Below are 18,261 nucleotides of genomic sequence, written 5' to 3'. Positions count from 1 at the left end.
CAACCCAAGGAGCAGTGAGAGAAATCCAAAACGAAAACCGCTAAGACCAAAGAAATTGCGGTCGCACCCACACCACTGCTACCTACAGGCTCTGCAGCTGAGGGTGGGGTGGAGATTTGGGCACCTGCTAAGTACCTACACTCCTGGAAATTGAAATAAGAACACCGTGAATTTATTGTCATAGGAAGGGGAAACTTTATTGACACATTCTTGTTGTCAGATACATCATATGATCACACTGACAGAACCACAGGCACATAGACACAGGCAACAGAGCATGTACAATGTCGGCACTAGTACAGTGTATATCCACCTTTTGCAGCAATGCAGGCTGCTATTCTCCCATGCAGACGATCGTAGAGATGCTGGATGTAGTCCTGTGGAACGGCTTGCCATGCCATTTCCACCTGGCGCCTCAGTTGGACCAGTGTTCGTGCCGGACGTGCAGACCGCGTGAGACGACGCTTCATCCAGTCCCAAACATGCTCATTGGGGGACAGATCTGAAGATCTTGCTGGCCAGGGTAGTTGACTTACACCTTCTAGAGCACGTTGGGTGGCACGGGATACATGTGGATGTGCATTGTCCTGTTGGAACAGCAAGTTCCCTTGCCGGTCTAGGAATGGTAGAACGATGGGTTCGATGACGGTTTGGATGTACTGTGCACTATTCAGTGTCCCCTCGATGATCACTTGAGGTGTACGGCCAGTGTAGGAGATTGCTCCCCGCACCATGATGCTGGGTGTTGGCCCTGTGTGCCTCGGTTGTATGCAGTCCTGATTTTGGCGCTCACCTGCACGGCGCCAAACACGCATACGACCATCATTGGCACCAAGGCAGAAGCAACTCTCATCGCTGAAGACGACACGTCTCCATTCGTCCCCCATTCACGCCTGTCGTGACACCACTGGAGGCGGGATGCACGATGTTGGGGCGTGAGCGGAAGACGGCCTAACGGTGTGCGGGACCGTAGCCCAGCTTCATGGAGACGGTTGCGAATGGTCCTCGCCGATACCCCAGGAGCAACAGTGTCCCTAATTTGCTGTGAAGTGGCGGTGCGGTCCCCTACGTCACTGCGTAGGATCCTACAGTCTTGGCGTGCATCCGTGCGTTGCTGCGGTCCGGTCCCAGGTCGACGGGCACGTGCACCTTCCGCCGACCACTGGCGACAACATCGATGTACTGTGGAGACCTCACGCCCCACGTGTTGAGCAATTCGGCGGTACGTCCACCCGGCCTCCCGCATGCCCACTATATGCCCTCGCTCAAAGTCCATCAACTGCACATACGGTTCACGTCCATGCTGTCGCGGCATGCTACCAGTGTTAAAGACTGCGATGGAGCTCCGTATGCCACGGCAAACTGGCTGACACTGACGGCGGCGATGCACAACTGCTGTGCAGCTAGTGCCATTCAACGGCCAACACCGCGGTTCCTGGTGTGTCCGCTGTGCCGTGCGTGTGATCATTGCTTGTACAGCCCTCCCGCAGTGTCCGGAGCAAGTATGGTGGGTCTGACACACCGGTATCAATGTGTTCTTTTTTCCATTTCCAGGAGTGTAGATCTTGCCAGACCCTCTCACATGATGGATATAGACTATTCAGGCAATAAATCAGTGGAAGCAGGTGACTGTGAGCCATACAGTGCTTCACTGAATTTTCCGTGCCCTCCCAGTCTCACGATGTCATCGTCCAGTGCAACTGTGGTGGTTTTATCCACTGCCTGGCTGAGCTACAGCAACTGTTGATGTTTAAACCTGCCATCTGCATTGCCCTCCAGGTAACCTGGTTCCCTGCCCTCCGTGACTATAAGGCATATTACAGCAACCACAGTGACTATAATCGATTGACAGGTGGAGTTTGCGTTTATGTTCTAAACTCAGTCTGTAGTGAGCATGTGCCCCTTCAAAACTCTCTTGAAGCTGTGGCTATCAGAATAAAGATGATGCAGGAAATAACTGTCTGAAATGTATATCTTCATCTAGATGGTGCAGTACCCCTGAATGTATTAGCTGCACTAATTGATAAACTGCCTAAACCTTTCCTTCTTCGGGAAGATTTTAATGCCCATAACCCCTTGTGGGGTGGTACCATAGTTACTGGGCGAGGCAGAGTTGTCGAAATTTAGTGTTGCAATTTGACCTATGACTCTTAAATACTGGGGCCGCCACATGTTTCAGTGTGGCTCATGGGAGTTACTGAGCCATTGACGTATCAATCTGCAGCCCAGAACATCTCCCATCCATCCACTGAAGAAGACATGACTACCTGTGTGGTAGTGAGCACTTCCCCATCTTCCTGGCAGTGCCCCAGCATCAGGCACACAGATGCCTGCCCAGATGGGCTTTGAACAAGGCTAACTGGGTAACTTTCACCTTAGCTGTCACCGCTGAATCTCCCCTACATTGTAATATCGATGTGATGGTTGAGCAGATGACTAGCACAATTGTTTATGTCACAGAAAACGGAATCCCTCGCTCTTTAGGTTGCCCAAGGAGTAAGGCAGTCACTTGGTAGTCGCTGCAAATCGTTCAGGCAATTGAAGAGTGTCTGCAAGCTTTACAGCCCATAAGTGGCACCCTTCCCTGGAGCACATCATAGTCTTTAAATGGCTCTGTGCCAGTGTTCGCTACTTTATCGAGCAACAGAAGGAGTGGTGTTGGGAGAGATAAGTCTCCACCATTGGAGGCCACATGTCTTCCAAAGTCTGGAAAAAGATCAAATGTCTCTTTGGGTACCAAGCCTCAATGGCTGTCCCTGGTGTTACCTTAAATGGCGAGTTATGTACCAACACAAATGCGATTTCCGGGCACTTTGCCGGGCACTGCATTGGATAATCACCCCCCAAGGTTTCGCACACTGGAACGCTGGCTGAAAGGTAATGTACTCTAATGCACTACATGCTGTGGTGAATCCTATAACGCCCCATTTACAAAGTGGAAGCTTTTCAGTGCTCTTGCACATTGCACCGACACAGTTCCTGGGCCTGACCGCATCCACAGCCAGGTGATTAAACATACCTCATCTGACTACAAGTGACATATAATCATCATCTTCAACCGGCTATGGTGAGATTGTGTAAAAACGCACTTGATGTGGACAGCTATCACACCATCTGCCTCACCAATGTTCCTAAAAAGCAATGCCACAAGAGTGAGAATAAAACGGATTAAATGTGTAACACAAAACAGAAAGAAAGGAAAAGCCATAAAAATGAAGGGCACACTATGAACACTAAAAGGAACAAAAGAGGACAAGGAAACAACAGAAGAGAGTAAAACATGAAAGCAGATTACAGTGGCTGGCAAGCACGAGAATAGAAAGGGAAAGCCAGTGACTCTGCAACACATTAAAAACTCAACCGTAAAGCACTAGGCTGGAGGACACAGAGGGTCAAAGGATACACTAAACAATATATAGAAGTATAAAACCCACTCTCACGGATAAAATGTAGAACTAAAGCTGCTGTGGAGTCATTGTGTCCAACACCGAAGGCAGGTTGGTGGGAAAGTTGAAAGTCTGTCACAGAGCGGTTAAATGTGAGTAGTCCAGCAAGAGGTGAACAACTGTCATTTGGAAGCCACATCAACACTTATGTGGCTTTTCGCTACAGAGTAGTTAACCATGCATTAGCCTCATATAGTCAATGCAGAGCCGGAAGAGGATGACTGATTCCCTGGGAGAGGCCTGCCTGGAAGACTTCCACACATTCATAGCCTCCTTAACGACATGCAGTTTGTTATGTGTGCTGTTATGCCATTCCATCTCCCAAAGCCAGAAAACCCCATGGTGTAGACAGAATGTAGGTCAGCTTCAGAGAATGCCTATCTCATGAAGCAGTTTCCACGTCGCCTGCTTGGGAGCCATTCCGTGGTTTATCAGTGGACCCCAGGACACGTCATTATCCCTGGCCATGAACTTGTATGATAGGCAGTTGTGAGAAAATGCAAATCACCAAAATGTAAGTAGCTACTCTTTTTTAAAAAAATGTGAATTTAACTGTTTAATAATATGAAACTAACACAACTGTATCATTATAAATCCCACTGATGATACCTTAGAACAGGAGAAGGTGAAAAGTGTACGGGATAAATAAAGTAACTAGCAGCAGGGTAAGGCAGCTTTATTTACAAAACAAATTTTTATATGCTTGCTGCAGAGGATGGCCACACAAACAGACTTGTTATTCATGCCATGCCAGGCATTTCCACATGGCCCATACCAGAAATTCAGAAGAATCATCTGAACATCCATAAAACCGTACAACACACAAAATTCAACATATGCAAATGTAACAATCTGGTACCTAAATATTCAATGTAAAAATTAAAAACAGTTGAACCACCACCCAAAAAGCAATGCATTCTGCTCAGAAAATATGGTTAAAATACGAGATAAAATCCCTAGACTCTAAAAAACAAGAGTTAAATTACGAGTTGTATAAGACATATTTACAACTCGCAGACACCATAAATAATATGAAAGTTTTCTCCCATCTGGTCAACAGGGTCGAAAAGCTTACAAAAACTGCTGCACAAAGAATAGAAACAGTTCATAGAAGAAAGATCAACCAACTCAAAAAACTCCAGTTACAACATATTACCTTTACTCACACACACAAATTCTACCCAAGATTAGTGAACCTTACGGACACACAGTTAAACAGTAAAGAAAGACAGCTGTTGGAGAAAGGATGAAAATACAATCTAAATTCAGAAATAGATGAAGGTTACTTATGAAATCTAATTATAGAAGTATAAAGTGTTTTGACAAGGGATGATAGGAATGAAAATAGCAGTGTCAGCATTGGATTAACTAGAGAACTAGTAAAAAAAGAAATCCAGAATATAATAACCAGCATAAAAATGCAACAACACAAAACAACAAAAACTCAGATCTGCAACACTAGGAAAAATTAGGAGAAAACTACAAAAACAAAATGTTATCATTTTAAAATAATAATTCCAATCCCAAAGAAAGCAGGTGTTGACAGATGAGAAAATTACCAAACAATCAGTTTAATAAGTGACAGCTGCAAAATACTAACATGAATGGTTTACAGACAAATGGAAAAACTAGTAGAAGCTGACCTCTGGGAGATCAGTTTGGATTCCATAGAAATACTGGAACACATGAGGCAATACTGACCTTACGACTTATCTTAGAAGAAAGATTAAGGAAAGGCAAACCTATGTTTCTAGCATTTGTAGACTTAGAGAAAGCTTTTGACTATGTTGATTGGAATACTCTCTTTCAAATTCTAAAGGTGGCAGGGGTAAAATACAGGGAGCGAAAGGCTATTTGCAATTTGTACAGAAACCAGATGGCAGTCATAAGAGTCGAGGGGCATAAAAGGGAAGCAGTGGTTGGGAAGGGAGTTAGACAGGGTTGTAGCCTCTCACTGATGTTATTCAATCTGTATATTGAGCAAGAAGTAAAGGAAACAAAAGAAAAATTCAGAGTAGGTATTAAAATCCATGGGGAAGAAATAAAAACTTTGAGGTACGCCTATGACATTGTAATTCTGTCAGAGTCAGCAAAGGACTTGGAAGAGCAGTTGAATGGAATGGATAGTGGCTTGAAACGAGGATATAAGATGAACATCAACAAAAGCAAAATGAGGATAAAGGAATGTAGTCAAATAAAGTCGGGTGATGCTGAAGGAATTAGATTAGGAAATGAGACACTTAAAGTAGTAAATGAGTTTTGCTATTTGGGGAGCAAAATAACTGATGATGGTTGAAGTAGAGAGGATATAAAATGTAGACTAGCAATGGCAAGGAAAGCATTTATAAAGAAGAGAAATTTGTTAACATCGAGTATAGATTTAAGTGTCAGGAACTCTTTCCTGAAAGTATTTGTATGAAGTGTAGCCATGTATGGAAGTGAAACATGGATGATAACTGGTTTGGACAAGAAGAGAATAGAAGCTTTCGAAATGTGGTGCTAGAGAAGAATGCTGAAGATTAGATGGGTAGATCACGTAACTAATGAGGAGGTATTGAATAGGAATGGGGAGAAGAGAAGTTTGTGGCACAACTTGACTAGAAGAAGGGATCGGTTGGTAGGACATGTTCTGAGGCATCAAGGGATCACCAATGTAGTATTGGAGGGCAGCATGGAGGGAGACCAAGAGAAGAATACACTCAGCAGATTCAGAAGGATGTAGGTTGCAGTAGGTACTGGGAGATGAAGAAGCTTTCACAGGATAGAGTAGCATGGAGAGCTGCATCAAACCAGTCTCAGGACTGAAGACCACATCAACAACAACAACAACAACAACAACATTTTAAAAGGAGACAAGGAGACCACAATATTACTGATACACAAAGAACAATACATTGAAAAAACACAAGAATTCATTTTACAAAATAGCATTACAAATTTAAAATCAGACATGACATTCTGATTAAAGACAAAAGTAAAAAAAAAAAAAAAAGAAAACACACTCTGAAAAATATTGACATCATATTGGATAACATAGAGAAAAGAAAGTTGTCATAGATCAGTCCCACTGCGCTAGTTCTCCAAAGCCAACCAAAAATCCACAAACCGAATCTTCTGTGAGGCCAATACTGGATTTCAGAAACTCCCCCCACTTCAGAGCTTGCAGGATACATGTTAAAATTTCTGTCTGAAAATTTAAAAGTACAAGAAGACAGAACCATTAAAAACAGTACACAGCAAATACAACGAACAAAAGATATAACCCTCTTTTCATTTGTTATAGAAATCATGTATTGCAACATACCAGTGCCAGAAATGGTTCAAATGGCTCTGAGCACTATGGGACTTAACATCTGAAGTCGTCAGTCCCTTAGATCTTAGAACTACTTAAACCTAACTAACCTAAGGACAACACACACACTGTCATGCCCGAGGCAGGATTCGAAATTGCAACCTTAGTGGCTGCGCAGTTCCTGACTGATGTGCCTAGAATGGCTTGGTCACACCAGCCAGGAGTACCAGAAGTAATAGAAATTATAGATAAGTACCTGAAAACTTATAGTCACCTTCCTGATGAACAGATTAAGGAAATATACACACTAATAAAGCTCATAACACAACAAAATTACTTCAAATTCAGTAATGAATTTTATTTAGAAGAAGATGGATTACCAATTGGGTCCCCAGTTTCAGAAGCCTTAGCAGATATTTTGGTAAACCACATTTAACAGATCATTTTCACAAAAATATTAGCAAAAGAATACAACATATTATAGTGGTTCAGATACATGGATGACATCCTTTGCTTAACAAATATACCACAAAGATAAATTGAAAAACTACATACTGACATCAGCAAGATCCATAAAAATATAAAATTCACAATTGAAAGAGAACAGAACAACCAAATTAACTTCCTGGATATAACAATAAAAAAACAGAACCATAAGCATATGTTTGAAATTTACCGTAAACCCACAGCAACAGACAATATGATTCCTCAGTCCTCTAACCACCCGCACACACAAAAGCAAACAGCACTTCAACACATGCTCCATAGACTCAACACAGTACCACTTGCCAAAGAAGGCTACCAAAAAGAATGGGACATAATGATGCAGAAGGCACAAAATAATGGTTACAACAGTAACACAGTAACAAAGCTTAACAACAAAATTAAAAGTAAAATAAAAGCAGAAATCTCCAAACCACAGACAACAACACAACAGAACCAAACACAAACATGTAGTCCCATAACAACTGCACAGGATAATCAGAAAAAGTTGAAAGAAAACAATAGATGGTACACAATGACATACAAACGCAAACTCACCTATCAAATCACCAATATTTTCAAGAGACAAGGAATAAACATAGCAGACACAACAGACAGTTCTATGCAAAAATACACCCCAAAACTGACTAATAACAGAGACATATACCAGAAAGCAGGTATATATCAGCTACAGTGTAACACTTGTGAAGGCAGTTACATAGAGCAAACAGGGGAACATCTGATGTCAGATAAAAAAACACATGAGAGTTTGGAAATATGGGACAAACCACATCACATTTGCAGAATGCCTAAGAGAAAATGACCACAAACCAACCACTAGAGACAATGACATAAAATAATTATAATCGACAGTAAAACAACACCCCCTAATAATGCAAGAAAATTACCACATACAGAAAACCAAAGCAGAAGGGAAAATCCTGTTGAATGACCAAGTACACATGCCAAGCCATTCATTATTTAAAATAATAGAATACCATCTGCAAAAAGGATTAATAAAATAGTACAGTCCAATATAATAATAATAGAATCCAAAAAATCCATGAGCCCCTCCACAGAATATTGAAAGGAAAAGTCAAATCAGCTGTCGCTGTCACCAAAGTTTTTAACCACTCACTGATAGCTTGTATTCCCCCCTCCACTGCCCCCCCCCCCCACCCAAATTAAAACTCGTCAGCTCTATCCCCCTCCCTCCCTCTCTCTCAATCATACGCACACACAGTATAAACATCAGAAATAGAAGTTAGTCTCGAACATATACTTCGTTACATTTGCAACAAATAGGTAAATTTCTCAAAGAAGATGAAACAAATAATAGAGTTGCGATATTTACGTTGAGAAAAACAGTGTACGACGAAATAAATGTATTGAGTGACAAAGGAACAATAGTCGACCAAAGAAAGGGAAGAAATATGGTGAATGGTGTATGGAAGGTGAGAACACAAAAATGTGATTATATGGCAGTGATAAAAGTGGTAGTGTGACCTCCAGACCAGATGTGAGGATAAGCAAATTAGCAAATCATAAGTAATTACTTTTTTTTACAAAGTGAACTGTTTAATAATCTAAAAGTAACAAAATTGTATCATTATATATCCCACTGATGATGCCTTAGAACAGAAGGCGAAACACATATAGGATAAATAAAGTAACTAGCAGAAGGAAAAGGAAGCTTTATTTACAAACCAAAAATATATATCATAGTACCCTGGAATGGGGAATCTATTAAGCACTATCTTTTACATCCCTTCCTCAGTAGTATTCCACTGACCACTGAACCTAGAGAATATCACTACTACACAACCCCTGCTTGCTGCCCTTTCCTCATGGCTCATGCCCCTGTAATAGACATAGATGCAAGACTTGTCCCATACATCCTCCCTCCACCACCTACTCCAGTCCACTCACAATTATCGCTTGCCCAATCAAAGACAATGCTACTTGTGAAACCAGTCATGTGATCCAAGAGCTAAGCTGCAACCACTGAGCTATATTTTATGTTGACACGGCAACTGACAAAATGTATGTTCACATGAATGACAACCAAAATCCTGTGATGAAGAAACAGTTGGGCCAATCAATTGCTGAGCATGCTGCGCAGCATGACATTTGTCATTTCAGTGACTGCTTCACAACCTGTGCCTTCTGGATTCTTCCCACCAACACCAACTTTTCTGAATTGCACTAGTGGGAACTCTCCCTACAGTATAGCTTACATTTAAGTAACTCTCAACCTTCATTAGTCACTGTCTACCACCAAACTATACCATTCCTTGTTCCCATTCCAGAACTCAATTCCAGTAATGCACCCACAGTTTCTATAGCTACCTCCTTTTCTGATTGCCCTCCCACCCCCCTGCTGACATCTGTCTAATCTCCTGACTCCAACTAGCTGCCGTACTCTCTCCCCACTTTGTCCCTGTAACCGTCCACAAGCAGCACATAACTGTCCCCCTACCCTACTATCTCTCCCTGCCCCATTCTCCTCCTTCCCTACCACCTGTTTGCTTCTCCCACCATGTGCTTCTGCTTGCAGTCTGGTCTTGGGTGCCAGAGCTTGTGTGCTTTTGTGTTTGTTTTCCTTGCTCTGATGAAGATTTGTTATGATTATTAATATGCAGCCAATATGCAAGGTATCAACATTCTATTAAGGAATGGGATTATCATTGTCTACCGTCAAAGAAAAGCTCTACAGTTGGGTGCATTTCCTTGAAGAAGCTTCTGGCTTTGAAACATTTAAAACACTGTGGGCTCAATCTTATTTCTGTTATCTCTCTCTGAAAATAATGCTAATAATCAAGAACATATATTTAAGATTATTTCTATTTTCTTTCATCTGTGATCAGATTCTACATATTTCCAAAATTTACTTATTTTCAGTTTTAATATCTATTGAGCAATAGTGACTGTTTACTAGCACTGAAGTTAACTAAATCAAAACAATAGTTGTTTGCAACACTATCCCACAAGGATTTTTGTGCATGATCTTTCACACAGCACTGAAGATGAGCTCCCACTGTCGTATTTGTAGTCCTCTACCATTTCATGTTTCAGGTTCAGAACCCACTAAATTATTGAGATGTTCATCATCATGATTATGGTTCAAGTAAGGTTAAACCCTGTAATGGATAGAATGGGATCTTCATTCCAGATGACAATAGAAAATATACCGTAGGTGTTATGTCACATCAATAGTTGTGATACAAGCCGTTCAGAAGCTGTACAGTTTCAGAGGATCAGCACCTGAAATTACTGTTGACAGTTCCGTACTTAAAATGGATAGCCAGAAGTTTCTTTTATAAGTTCAAAATTATGAGCTCACTAATCTTTAATCATGTCTTTAAGATCCTGTTGGGGATGACCAGATCTCTTACAGTTTCTAATGATTTATGCAGACAGGTACTTAGTATGGACATCTGTGGAGCACAATACTTATTATCTCTTCAGAAAGTAAATGTGCACACAATACAGACGAAGTGATCAAAAGTTGTTTCACATACAGTTAAGTAAAACACGGCAAAGAATGGTTGTTGTAAACACAAATATTACTAAACAAAACTGAAACACACACATAATGATATTTATTGCTCATAATTGTAAAATAAGTTCTCTCAGCCTGACTTAAATGAATGGAGAGGCAACACAAATAGTTCCCAAGAGTGGTCTAGAATGCAGCCTAGTTAAACTGAAGCCATACCTGAAGAAGATTAACAGCAGAATCAAGAAAGTGGAGTGAATGTAGGCCGTAAACAGATTTGTTCTACGGTATTAATGAATTATGTTAATTTATTATTATTTACAAAACCTGTGAGCCAGAAGGCTAAGTTTTATTGGCTGTGGATATTGTCATTATATTTTGTTTGTAGCAGTATGTTACTTCGCATGAGCAGCGTCTATTCAAAAGTTCAATTCTAATTTATGCCTATGCATTGGAAATCAAGGGCTTATTATTATTATTATGGGACCCATCTTGCATATTAAAATGTAGTTACTGAAAAATCTGTAATTTGTAATTCAGGACTCTTGCTCATTAGTACTGGTGTCAATAGAAATTAGAAAAATCAGATGATCAAAAGTGTATCAACAGATCCTGGAAATTCACAGCAATATGTCCATAACTGGCAATACAAATGTGGATAAAGTTAAACTAACAATTATCAATATCTGTTAATGCATATAACAAAGAAAGTTGCTGTGACTTACCAAATGAGAAAGTGATGGTAGATAGACACAATAAAAAATACACAAACACACACACAAATTTCAAACTTTCACAACCCATAGATGAAGCAACGTCTGTCTACCAGTGTTTTATCATTTGGTGAGTCACAGCATCTTTGTTTTTTATGTATATTTTTACCATGTGGAATGTTTCCCTCTATTATATTCAATATCTGTTAAGATAGTAAAGTTTACTGAAAAGAGGAAAAATAGCCCTTTAATTTGAAAGTGATCTTTCCTTCAAAATATACCTATTAACTCGTAAGACTTTGCATAAAGTATGAACTTCATCATCAGAATTTTGAAAATAAAGTTACCAAAAGGCTTATGAGGATCTTAATATACGATATGGGAGTGGTGCCACTGCTCCACACTTCTCTCCAGTGCTAAACTAGTGATCCGTTAACATCTTAGAATGCATCCTGTCCACTAATCCTTTCTTTTAGTCAGATTGTGTAGGAAATTTCTTTTCTCTCCAAGTCCATTCACCCACCTTATGTTCAGTATACATCTGTAGCACCACATTTCAGAAGCTTCTATTCTCATCCTGTCTAAGCTGTTTGATATCCATGTTTCACTTCGTATATGACAACAATCAATACAAATGTTTCCAGAAAAATCTTTGTAACACCTAAATCTATAAACATGTTGTGAATATTGCAGTTCCATGTTGTGAATATTGCAGTTCTCTTTATTTCTGTGTCTAAGAAAATTAGAGAGAAATTTCCCCTCTCTTTTTTTTTCGGGCATGTTCATAGCTGTGTTTTCACACAAACCTGTTTCAGCATTTTCTGTACTATCTACATCTACATGTCTGAAGATAGCAAAAAAAAGTGCTGAAAAATGTCTCACTGAAAACAAAGCTACAAAGGTGTCTTGCATAAAGTGCAATTACTCTACAACCTAAGTTTATATTCAATGCTCCAAAATTTCTCTTCTTCAGAAACACTTTCCTCTCCATTGTCTGCCTAGATTTTATATCATCTCTACCTTGAAAATCATTAGCGATTTTGCTACCCAAATAGCAAAAATCATCATCTTTAAGTGTCTCATTCATTAATCTAATTCCCTCACATCACCTGATTTAATTTGACTACATTCCATTATCTTCTTTTGCTTTTGTTTATGTTCATATCATATCTTCCTTTCAAGAACTGTCCATTCCGTGCAACTGCTCTTGCAGGTCCTTTGCTGTCTCTGACAGAATTACAATGTTGTCAGCAAACCTCAAAGTTTTTTATTTCTTCTCCATGTATTTTAATTCCTATTCTGAACTTTTCTTTTGTTTCTTTTACTGGTTGCCAAATATACAGTTTGAATAACGTCACGTATAGGCTACAACCCTGTGTCACTTGCTCCCAAACCACTGCTTCCCTTTCATGCCCCTCAACTGTTATAGCTGCCATCTGGTTCTGTAAAAAATTTAAATAGTCTTTCACTCCCTGTATTTCATCCCTGCTTCATAATTTGAAGAAGAGCATTCCAGTCAACATTGTCAAAAGCTTTCTCTAAGTCTACAAATGGTAGAAACATAGGTTTGCCTTTCCTTAATGCATCTTCTAAGATAAGTTGTAGGGTCAGTATTGTCACATGTGGTCCTACATTTCTCCAGAATCCAAAGTTATCTTCTATGAAGTCAGTATCTGCTGCTTTTTGGTCCTTTTATATAAGAATTTGTGTTTGTATTCTGCAACGACAAATTCCTAAACTGACAGTTTGGGAATATTCACACCTCACAGCACCTTATTTCTTTGGAAGTGAAATTAATACATTCTTAGTGAAATTTGTGGATATTTCACCTGTTTCGTACATCTAGCACAGCAAATGGAATAATTTTGTCATTGTTGTCTCTCCCAATGCTATCGGTAGTTTTGACAGAATGTTGTCTACCCCTGGGTACTTGTTTCCTTGTTTCACTGTGAGTCTTCAGTGCTCAGTCAAATGCTTCTCACAGTATATCTCCCTTGTTACCTTCATCTGTCTCTTCTACTATTTGTATGATGTTGCCCTCAGTTATATCTCCCTTGTATAGATCCCCTATACACCGAGGAGCCAAAACATTATGACCACTGCCCACTGTGATGTCGGATGCCACCTGATAGCGTTACAGGCATATGACACTCTAAAAACAGTAAGTAAGTGGGAAGCAGATGCATATGGGGATCACCCTAATGAAGATACAGGTCCTCACAGCTTTACTTCTGCCAGTATCTCGTCTCCTATCTTCCAAACTTTACAGAAGCTCTCCTGTGAACCTTGCAGAACTAGCACTCCTGAAAGAAAGGATACTGTGGAGATATGGCTTAGCCACAGCCTGGGGGATGTTTCCAGAACAGTTTTAATCTGCTAGAAAGTTTCATATCAGTGCACACTACACTGCAGAGTGAAAATCTCATTCTGGAAACATCCCCCAGGCTGTGGCTAAGCCATGTCTCCGCAATATCCTTTCTTTCAGGAGTGCTAATTCTGCAAGATTCACAGGAAAAAATTTGTAAAGTTTGGAAGGTAGGAGCCGAGATACTGGCAGAAGTAAAGCTGTGAGGACCGGGCGTAAGTCATGCTATGGTAGCTCAGATGGTAGAGCACTTGCCCACAAAAGGCAAAGTTTCTGAGTTCTAGTCTCGGTAGGGCACACAGTTTTAATCTGCCAGGATGTTTCATATCAATGCACACTCCGCTGCAGAGTGAAAATCTCATTCAGGAAACCAACAAAGTGATTGTATTGTGAGGGGGCTTCGTGCAGCTTATGTCCCATAAAGCACTTAGGATTATGGATGAAATGGGGTGACTGTTGCTTTGTAGTAACCATACCAACACAGTGTAATAGAGTGAGAGGAGCTTGCTGGAGCTTCTTTCAGAAATAATTCACATAGGGTTTTGGATGAAGTGTGATGATTGTGGCTATGTAGTAACTATACCAACAGGATGATAGTATTGTGAGTGGAGTTTTCTGAAGCTCCTTTCAGAAATAATTCACATAGGACTATGAATGAAATGCAATGATTGTGGCTTTTTAGTAACTGTACCAAAACTCGTGGTATTGGTCGGAAAGCTTTTTACAGTTTCTTTTGGAAATAGTTCACATAGGACTACGAATGAGATGAGATGATTGTGGCTCATTAGTAATTATACTGGAAAAGTGATAGTATTGTGAGGGGAGCTTCCTGCGGCTTCTTTCAGGAATAAATCACATAGGCTTATGGATGAAATGCTAGGATTGTGGCTTTGTAATAGCTATACCAACAGATTGATACTTGAGTGAGAGGAGCTTGCTGCACCTTCTTTCAGAAATAATACACATATGGTTATGGATTAAATGCAATGGTTGTATGTCTTCAGTAACTATAACAACAAAGTGATAGTATTGTGAGGGAATCTTCCAGCAGCTTCTTTAAGAAATAAATCTCATAGTGTTATGGGTGAGGTGCCATGTATGTGGTTTTGTTGTAGCTATAGCAACAAAATGATTCTACAGTGAGAGTACCTTTGTGCAGCGTCTTTCAGAAATAATTCACATAGGGTTATGCATAAAATGCGATGGATATGACTTTGTAGTTACTATACCGACAAGGTGATAGTATTGTGAGCTTTCTGCAGCTTCTTTCAGAAATAATTCACATACCATTATGAGTGAAGTGCAATGATTGTCACTTTTTAATAACTATACCAACACTTTGGTTCTAGAGTGAATGGAACTTTTTGCAGATTCTTTCAGAAATATTTCACAGCATGCTATGAATCAAATGGAATAATTGTGGCTTTGTAGTAACTACACCATCAAGGTTTATAGTATTTTGAGGGGAGCGTTCTGTGGCTTCTTTCAGAAATAATTCACATGATGTTACAAATTAAATGCAATGATTGTTGCTTTGTAGTAGCTATATGAACAGATTGATTGTTAAGGAAGAGCATCTTACTGCAGATTCTTTCAGAAATAATTCACATAGTGTTATGAATGAAATGTGATGATTCTGGCTTTATGGTAACTACACCAAGAAAGTGATTGTAGTGTGAGAGGAGCTTTCTGCAGCTTCATCCAGAAATAATTCACATAGTGTTATGGCTGAAATGAGACTACTGTGGCTTTGTAGCAACTAACTGTGAAAGTGATTGTAGTGTGAGAGGAGCTTTCTGGAGCTTCTTCCAGAAATAATTATCATAGTGTTAAAGATGAAATGCCATGATTGTGGCTTTTTTGTAACTATACCAACAAAGGGATAGTAATTTGAGAGGAGCTTTTGTCAGCTTCTTTCAGATATAATCTTCATAGGGTTATCGATAAAATGCAATGCTTGTTGCCTGTTGTGGACCTTTCCTACAAGAGAGTGCAAGAATTCAAATACCTAGGGGCACTTTCCACTGTGAACTCGTCATGTGATGCAGAGATCAATGCCAGAATACAAGCAGGAAACCGATCTTTCCACAGCCTAGCACAACTGCTTTGGTAGAAATATCTCTCCAGACAGTTCAAGATTCAACCGTACAAAACCTTTATCCAGCCTCTTGTTCTATATGGCTGTGAGATATGGAGTATCCGGAAACAGGGCTTCCATAAGCTCCTTGTTTTTGAGAGAAAAGTGCTTCGGAAGATTTTTGGTACAGTTCTGGATGCAGATACTGGGGAATGGAGGATCAGATACAATGAAGCGCTTGAGGAACTATACCAGTGGCCCAACATAGCAGGTACCCTCAAAGCCAAACAAATGCAGTGGGCCGACATTGTAGCTTGGATGGAGGATCACAGATGGCCTGGATTTCACACCTACAGGAAAGAGACTTCCAGGGAGACCCAAGAACCATTGGAGTGGTGGATCCCATGAAGATTTAATCCAAGTGTCAATAGATGTGGACGAATGGCAGATAGCAGCATTGGACAGAATACAGTGGAGGAGGTAACTTGTAGATGTGTGTGGTCTACTGGGCCTGATCACGTAGTAGTAGTAGTAGTAGTAGTATTGCTTTGTGTAAAATTTCAAACAATGTGACAGTACAGAGAGAGGTGCTTTTGCAGCTTCCTTCAGAAATAGATCACAACTGAACCAACAATGTGATAGTAATGTGAGAGAATCTTTCTGCAGCTTCTTTCAGAAATAATTTCCACAGGGTTGTGGATGAAATGCGATGAATGTCGCCTTGTAGAAACTGTACTAACAAAGTTACAGTACTGTGAGCAGAGCTACAAGCAATTCATTTCAGCAATAATTAACGTATGGTAGTGGATGAAATCAGAAGATTCTGGCCTTGTTGTAACTATACCATGAAAGTGATAGCAGTGTGGTAGGAGCTCCCTGCAGTTCCTTTCAGAAATAATACTCATAGGGCAGTGGATGAAATGTGATGATTCTGTCTTTGTAGTAACTGTAGGATCAAAGTGTAGTAGTGTGAGTGGAGCTTTCTGCAGCTCCTCTCAGAAATATTTCAGGTAGTGTAATGGATAATATGCAATGATTCTGGCTTTTATGTAATCATACCAACAATGTGAAGCTGCTGTGGTATGAGCGTTCTGCTGATTCTCTTGAAAAAAAAAATTCACATATGGAAATGCATGAAATGCGATGATTCTGGCTTTGTAGTAATCATACCAACAAAGTGATGCAAATGTGGGAGGAGCTTTCTGCAGCTTCATTCAGAAATAATTCGCATAGGGTTATTCATGAAATTCAATGACTCTGGCTTTGTAGTAATCATACCAACAAAGTGATGCGAATGTAGGAGGAGCTTTTTGCAGCTTCTTTCAGAAACAATTCGCATGGTGTAATTGATGAAATTTAACGATTCTGGCTTTGTAGTGTGACGCAAGTGTGGGAGGAGCTCTTTGTAGCATCATTTAGAAATAATTCTCATAGGGTAATGGATGAAATGAAATGATTCTGGCATTGTTGTAATCATAGCAACAAAGTGACACAATTGCGGCAGGACCTTTCTGCAGCTCCTTTCAGAAATAATTCACATACGGTAATCAAAGAAATGCAATGATTCTCACTTTGTAGTAATCATACCAAGAAAACAACGCAAATGTGAGAGGCGTTTTCTGCAGCTTCTTCCGGAAAAAAAATTCAAATAGGGTAACAGATGAAATGTGACAATTGAGGATTTCTATTAATCATACCAACAGAGTGACGCCATTGTGGGTGGAACATTTTGCAGCTTTTTTCAAAAGTAATTCACATAGGGTAATAGATGAAAATTGATGATTCTGGTCTTGTAGTAATGACACCAACAAAGTAATGCAAATATGGGTGGAGCTTTCTGTAGCTTCTTTCAGAGAAAATGCACGTAGTGTAATGGATGAAATGTTTTGATTCTGGTTTTGGAGTAATCATACCAACAATGTGACGCTGCAGTGGGAGGTTCTTTTGACACTGCCTGTGAGAAATAATTCATATAGTCTTAAGGATGAAATGAGATGATTCTGGCTTCGTAGTAATCATACCAACAAAGACACGGTGCTGTGGGAGGAGATTTCTGAAACTTCTTTCAGAAATAATTCACATAGCATGATGGATGAAATGGGATGATTCTCACTTTGCAGTAATCATATGAACAATGTGACACTGCTGCCTGAGGAGCTTTCTGCAACTTCTTTTAGAAATAGATCAGATACGGTTATGGATGTAGTGTGACGGTTATGGCTTTGTTGTAATGATACCAAAAAAGAGATGCTGCTGCGGGAGGAGCTTTCTGCAGCTTCTTTTAGAAAATAACCACATACAGTAATGGATGAAATTGGATGATTCTGGCTTTGTAATAATCATACGGAGAAAAAGATGCAGCTGTGGGAGACGCTTTCTGTAACTT

Source organism: Schistocerca gregaria, unplaced genomic scaffold, assembly GCF_023897955.1.
Source record: "Schistocerca gregaria isolate iqSchGreg1 unplaced genomic scaffold, iqSchGreg1.2 ptg000077l, whole genome shotgun sequence".
NCBI classification, from domain to species: domain Eukaryota; kingdom Metazoa; phylum Arthropoda; class Insecta; order Orthoptera; family Acrididae; genus Schistocerca; species Schistocerca gregaria.
The sequence above is the reverse complement of the archived record's forward strand: the minus strand, read 5'-3'. Positions refer to the sequence as shown.